The sequence below is a fragment of the Momordica charantia genome (genome assembly GCF_013281855.1).
Source record: "Momordica charantia cultivar OHB3-1 chromosome 3 unlocalized genomic scaffold, Mcharantia_2.0 BLBB01000003.1, whole genome shotgun sequence".
NCBI classification, from domain to species: domain Eukaryota; kingdom Viridiplantae; phylum Streptophyta; class Magnoliopsida; order Cucurbitales; family Cucurbitaceae; genus Momordica; species Momordica charantia.
In genome coordinates this window covers 6076070-6084153 of record NW_028275161.1, presented here as the reverse complement: position 1 = coordinate 6084153, position 8084 = coordinate 6076070, and positions in this window count along the sequence as shown.

Here is an 8084-nt window from a genome sequence, read left to right as displayed (position 1 = left end):
CTTTAAAAATGTTTTATTTTCTAAAAAAAAAAAACGTTTTTTCTCAAGACATTTTGAAGGGATGTGACAAATTTAGAGCAACCTATATTGTTGCCACTAACTCCAAGAAAGAAACAAAATGTGCTCACCTCACTTTTGGGACGAAACATTAGAACTCTTTGGGAAAATTTGCAAATGAACTTTTTGCTATTGGAGTTGTGGAGGAATTGTTTGAGGAAGGCTCTATGCTTGCTGAAAGGTATATTGCACCGACTCCGTATCTACTCAACTCACTTTTGGGAAGAAACATTAGAACTCTTTGGGAAATTTGCAAATGAACTTTCTGGTGCGGGAGTTGTGGAGGAATTGTCTAAGGAAGGCTCTATGCTTGCTGAAAGATATATTGCACTGGCTCCATATCTACTGTGTGTCGATCCGCAATGTTGGAGTGCCGCCGCCAGCTTACTGTCTGTCGGGGATGGTGCACCACCGCCGCTCGCGTGAATTTGGGAGAGGGGTTAGAGAATGAGAAGAAGCAATAAGAAGATGAAGGAAGAATATGAGTTATAGAGAGGGAAAGAAAGGAAAGAGGGAAACAAAATAAAAAAGAAAAAGGAAAATGGGTGCTTGAAGAGAAAGAAAGGAACGAAAGAAAAAGAAGAGGAAAAAGGAAAAATGAATGGGTGTTTAAACCTTTCCTCCCTTCTCCCCCATGTATTGCCTGCACTATGCCTTAAATACTAGAAAATAAATACAATGGTAATATTGTACTAAAAAATGTTTAGAGTGTTGGGTGTGTTGCCCTAAACTCGTAGTTTGTATTTTTATAAAAACAAATGTCTATTTAATAAAGTTTTATTCAATAAATTTGTTGTTGAATCATAGTTTTACATTGTCCAAAATCCAATAAACTAAATATCCAAGGTTATTTTTGATATAATCGGGACAGTATATATATTGGGTATATAGTTGATATACGGGGTATATATTTGATATACCCCTGATATATGAATGGATAACATCCCGTGAATAACCTAAAGGGTCTATAGTATATGGATAAGGCTGGGTACCTTATCCTGGCAACACTATGGATACGGCCCACTCTGTAAAGGTTACAGACGACTCGATCCAGGTTGTTCGTGTGGAGACATGCGAGTGGGGGTATCCTGTACAATAAGTTTGTATAAGACCAGACCGTGAAATAGGCAATCTTTAGGTGTAACACCGTTAACTAATAGATTGCTATTTCTTAGGATGACCAGGCAACTCATTCTCAATCTTGAGTGAGTTATGGACTTCTGCCCATGAGGGCTCGTCCTTTGATCTGTATGGGTAAGAGTGACCCGAGTCGCCGACTCAACATTCCAACCATTTTGGGGACGAGACCGAGTGAGGAGCTAGGAACATAACTTCACAAGATGAAATTCACTCCTCCCCGACTTTAGGGGAATAGATGAGTGTTCCTTAAATGCTGACTCCGGGACTTGAACAAGGGGCCCCACCCTCTCATTGGCCGAGAGGGACTTCCGGTTATTGGTTGGACCATAACCGGGTTGTTCATTAGAGGAGCAGTGGTGTTTAAGGAGTAAGATGTAACTCAGGGGTAAAACGGTAATTTGACCCAACTTGAGTTACGAACACTCGTGAAGGATTGACTCGTCATTTATGGTCGTATATCCGTGGACACGAAAACGTTCTGCAGTGAAAAGAGTGCAACTGCGGGTCTTTAGTGGAATGACCCGTAGTTAACAAATCTTGATTAACTCGGTCAATGAGTTTGACCGATTAATCTCGCATCGTTGGCGCTTCTGATCTGTAGGTCCATTAGGTCCCCTTGCTAGCTCATAACGGGTACAACGAGGATCAAGGTTTTGGAAGAATTTGAAATGTTCAAATTACTTAAGGGATTATATGTATATTGATACATGATAATATATATAGTTAATTATAAATTAAAACTATATATTATGAGAGAAATTATTTGAATGAGATTCAAATAAAATTAATATGAATAAGATTCATGTTAAAACTATAGGTTAAAAATAATGTGCATAAGATGTACATTAGAACTATAGGTTATACGAGAGAAATGTTATAGAATATGATTCTATTTTTATGATAAATAATTAAGAGTTAATTATTTATTTGATTTATATATATATATATATATATTTTAATTATTATATATATATATATATTAATTATTTATATAAATATATATATATATATATATATATATATATATTAATATTATTAATATTAATAATATTAAACTCCCCTGCAAAATTGCAGGGGAGTGGAAGGTTAGTGTGACGTGGGGAGTTACCCCACGTCATTGTTTTGTTTTCTTTGCAGTTCTGCAAAAAAGACAGAATACAGAACATTGCAAGAACTCTCCCAGTTTTCTCTCAATCAAGCTCTCCCTTAACTCTCCCTAACATTCAAAACAAGTTGCTCCCACCAGCACGATCCTGAGACCCAAGAGGATAGCGAGGAAGACATAGTGGTGGTGGTCGACGAAAACTCGTTGAAGAAACGTTCTTCAAAGGTAGAATTTCCCCTGTATTTTTCTTTTGTAAAATTCGATTTTGTATCCCGAAAAACAGCAACGAAAATTCGTTTCCGCTCCGGGATTCACATCCCTTCATAGAGAAAATAGGGGAGAGGAATGTGGAGAAGAAAGCCACGTAACAGGTTTGACGAGAAAAAAAAAACTTAAAAAATCAGTTTTAGTATTTCATTTTTAAAATTAAAACAAATCTTTGCATTTAAAACAAATTCTTTATTTATTAATTTATTATTTTAAATATAAAACAAATTATTTAAAACAGAATCTAAACCAAACCAATTTTATTTTCTTATTAATAAAATCAAAACATTTAAATAAATCTAACATTTTTTAGTTAAGTTAATTTAAAATTTATATTAAAACTAATAATAAAGTAAAATGATGTTATGTTTAACCAAAACCATTAAAATCAAACTTAATTAAATAATAACAATAACAAAAAATATATATAAAATAAAATAAGCCGGCCCAAATACGGTGTCTACACATACTACATGGAGTAGACTCCTCTCTGAATCTGGGGGTGGAAGGAAGATGGATCAAATCTCTCTTTAAGATTGTATTATTTCCTTATGATTCTTAATCTATCTGTTGTTCAAATCAAACTCTGGTATCTCTCTTAATAGACTCTTCTTCATATTTCTTAGCTACTTATTCTCTGATATCATGATAAAGGCGTGGTTAACCTTCATGATAAAGGATTTCTAGTTAAGGAATATGGAAAAGACTAGATATAGATAGATCGATCAAAAAATTTGATTTAATTAAAAGATAGATTATTATCATAATTAAAGAGTATACTCTTATTGGGATTTTAGTTCCATCTCTTTGATATCACGAGATTCTCTCTCTCTCTTATGCTCTCCAAGCTTCTCTCTAAAATCTCTCCACACTCCCAAACAATCATAGACACAGCTTCCTCCTCTTCCTCTCCTTCATGCAAAAAAAAATCAGAAGATGATTTTTCAAAAGTTTCAGCCGAGCATAATTCAGTCAAAGCTCATCTAGCTAAGGTTGAAGATCGTCTCAAAAATTGGTCCATCCCTAAAATAGATCCAAATCAGGTATATAAAATAAATACCTTCAATTTCTCCTCACAAGATGTCATCGTCATCACAGAGGAGAACGTTGCTATAAAGGATGAATTCACTGAGATCACCCTTCTCCCTCAAGAAACCCTCTTCAAAGTCAAGAATAAATTTAAATACCTCCATATTGGATGTATTTAAGTTGCTTTGAAACCCCTCTTCAGAGAAGCCTTAGATGTCCCAGTTTATCTCGCCCTCAGAGATAAAAGGCATCTCAGATTTACTCCCTCTCTGCTAGGGATCGTTGAATCTAACCTGGTGCAAGGCCCAGTCTACTTCAATTGCAAACTCGGTCTTACCATCTCACTCAAAGATAAAAATATCATGGACGTCTTATGTCTCGATGTTCTTTCTGAAGGACTAGAGTTAAAAGATGAATCCCTCCCGTTTGCTGTTTCATACCGCATCTATTACGAATTGATGCATACAAATCTTTCTCCAAAGGCACTTGGCGTATCCCCAAAAGGTTACACCATGCTGATGGAAGTTAATGTCGAAAAATCTTTGATGACTATCCCAAAGACACTTCGTTGGGATGAAATTTCCAGAAACCCTATTTGGAGACTACAAGGAGTAACAGCCCCCGCTGAAAGACCTAGCACAAAGGCGTCAATCACCGAATTTCCAGATGGAAATATTGAAATACAATTTAATTCTAAGGCAGGATACCCCAAAATTAGAGAAGTCATGAGTAGCCGCCCAAGCATATCTTCATACATAAGGTCGGTAAACTCTATCAACAGATCTTTTAAAAGATCTGAATCAATGCAAGCGTCGGAAGACTTTACCCATCCTATCCCGGATGTTCATTATTAAGAAGGATCACTCTCTCCTATCCAATCCGACATGGAAAGGAGAACTGAACCAGCTTTCAACCAAATAAACGTTATTTCAAAAATAGAAAAACATTATGAAGAATTGTACGGCAAATACATCGATATGTGGATTGCCGAACCAAAAGAGACAAGGAAACCTATCATTAGTATAGAAGACTTCACCTCAAAATTACAACAAAGAGAGCTTGCTAGAAACGAAGCTCTCGTAGAGACACTCAAAGCCCAAGGACAGGTGGCAGTCATCAGAAACGACACTGTTTGGGTCACTACAAGGGGTAAAGAAATAGCTTCCACTTCCCTTCTGAAGAAGAAGCTAACTTCTCTCACCCAGTCATACCAGCCATAAAAATGGTGTTTTCTGCCTATAAAACGATAGATGAAGACAAAGTACAGAAAGTTAGTGTTCGTGAAATAAAAAACATCCAACATCAACTCAATTACTTCAACAAGATTCTTTCTGAAGTTTCTAAAGCTGTTGAAAGAATTGAGAACCCGGTTCCTTTTATCATCTCGAAGAACCCAGAGATCCCACAGGCAGACCCCTGCCAGCCTATTTTTTAACCTAATAGTTTCAAGATTGGAACTCTCAAAGAGGATCCCTCCGATCTCTTACTCGAGATCAACAAAAAACTTTCTTCTTTGTCTATCGATAAAGGAGACTCTTCCAAAAAGATTGATGTTGCTAAGAGCATAAACGTAATTGCTACAATACTTACAACGGCTCAAGCCTCATCTTTCAACAATTCTACCAGTAACTATGCATACGGAAATGAAAAATCATTATCCTCAACCATCTCCTCCTGATCTAGGATGGGACGATCTCCGCCATGATCAACGAACTTATGACGGAACATTAATAGTTACCTGGAATATGGAAGGATATTCTGAAGTTCAAATGTTGAATACCTTTCAGGAAATGATGATGGCCACTACAGCTTTCAGCACCAAAAAGACGGTTCTACAAACCGCCCATATCCTAATCTCAGGTCCCTTTGGGAACCTAAGAAGTTGGTGGCATAACCAGCTCACAGAAGAAGATAGACAAAAAATATTGACGACAACTAAGATTGTTGTCAAACAAGAAGGTCAAAACGCCATGCAAGTTGAAGAACCGGACATGGTAAATCAATTAGTCTATGCAATGACCAAGAATTTCGTTGGTAGCACTAAAATCCATACCGACCTCGGTATCGAAGCTCTATTAGGGCTTCGATGTCGGAAGATGAGCAACTACAAATGGTATAAAGACACATTCCTAACACGTCTTTATACTATTACGTCGTGCGGAGCAGATATCTAGAAACAAAAATTTGTTGAAGGACTTCCGCATTACATTGCTCAAAGATTCTATCAAGTGGCAGCAGCAAACTCTACAACCAAGCAGATCAATTGGTCAGAATTAACCATTGGTGATATTACTGCCACAGTTCGAAAGGTATGTGTTAATCTCTGCCTATAGAATAAGTATACTACCAAAGTTATCAAAGATCCCGACTATCGTAAGGAATTGGGAACTTTTTGCAAACAATACGGTCTTGGCTATGGACCCAAAGATGAAAGGAAGAAACGAAAGAAATATTCTAACAAACGACTCTTTAGCAAGAGTAAGTCAAAGGATCCCGAATTTCCTCAATGCAAGAGGAAATACTACAACAGGAGCAAGGGCAAGAGGAATTATTCAAAGAATCATTCTCACAAAACCTTTGTTACCTGCTACAAATGCAACCGCAAAGGACATTATTCTAGCAAATGCTCTTTGAAGGACAAGATCAATTCTCTAACCATAGATGAAGATACACGTCAGTCTCTTCTCTATGCCATTAGAAGTGAAGAAGAATACTCTTTTCATTCCGAGTCTTCAACCGATGATGATGGTATCAACCTCATAAATGAAGAAGACTCAAGTGAAGAAATTTTATTCTCTCAAAGTGATTCCTCTGACGAAGACGAAGTTATCCCCTGTACTGGCCACTACGCTGGAAGATGCCACGGTCATATCAATGTCACTAGCAAAGATTAAGAAGCACTCTTTGATCTAATTAAGCAATTGCCTGATGAGAATTCCAAACGAACATGTCTCATCAAACTAAGGGTAAGCCTTGAAACTGAAACCTCTCAAAGGAAGCCAGATTAAACCCTGATAGAATATTCATTCTAAGATATACTAAACAGAGTCAAGGGAAAAGCTAAACAACCTATCCAAGTTGATGATCTCCACAACGAAGTGAAGACTCTCAAAAGGGAAGTCGCCGATAATAAGCAACGACTTTCTACTCTTGAATACGTCTTTAGAAAGTTTCAAGAGTCCCAAGCTGCGAAGGAAGATCAAGAAGGAACTTCTTCAACTCCTCAAAAAACAGGAAAAACTCTACTAATTGATTTACCAAGTGGAATCAATTACATTAGTAAAGTTCAAAACTAGAAGTGGATGTCCAAGATTATCTTTAAAGTCAAGGACTTCTAGCTGGAAACTTTTGCTCTCATCGACTCTGGAGCCGATCAGAACGTCATCCAAGAAGGTTTAGTTCCATCTAAATACTTCGAAAAAACTAAAGAAGTTCTAAGCGGAGCCGGCAGAAATCCGTTGAACATCAGATACAAACTCTCTAAGGTCCACATCTGCAAAGACGATATGTGCCTGATCAACACCTTCATTTTGGTCAAAAATCTCAATAAATGAGTCATTCTAGGTACCCCTTTCTTAACTCAATTATATCATTTTTCAGTCAGTGATAAATGGATTGTTTCAAAGAAGTTCAACAGAGAAATTATCTTCGAATTCAGCCATCCAGTAATTCCAAGGTATATTTATCTATTGAACAAGATATTCGCCTTTTCATCAATAGTATCACCAAGAAGGAGAAACAGATTGAATTCTTTCAAGATGATCTTAAGACATGTAAGGTGGCTATTCAAATCAACACGCCATTAGTTCAACTCAAAATTCGAAACTTCCAAGCAAAGCTAGAAAAGGAAGTTTGTTCGAACATTCCAAATGCCTTCTGGGATAGAAAGAAGCATATGTTTAACCTACCATATTTTGATGGTTTCAAAGAAGTCGAAATCTCGACTAAAGCTCGGCCTATTCAAATGAACAAAGATCTGGTCAAAACTTGTACTGACGAAATAACAGATCTACTGAAAAAGGGACTCATTAGCCCTTCTAAGAGTCCTTGGTCACTTTTGGCCTTCTATGTCAACAACCAAGCTGAGAAGGAACGAGAAATTCCTAGGCTTGTAATAAATTACAAGCCTCTCAACAAAGTTCTCAAATGGATTAGGTATCCTATACCTAATCGGCAAGATTTGCTAAAAAGGATTACTTTAGCAAAAGTCTTCTCAAAGTTCGATTTAAAATCTGGGTTTTGGCAAGTCCAGATTAATCCAAATGACCGCTACAAGACGGCCTTCAATGTTCCATTCGGGCAATTTCAATGGAACGTAATGCCTTTCGGATTGAAGAATGCTCCATCAGAATTTCAGAAGATAATGAATGATATATTCAGCAAATATCAAGATTTCACAATAGTTTATATTTGATGATATTTTGGTATTCTGAAATACTGTGGATCAACATTCCAAGCATCTGCGGTTATTCCTCAACATTATCAA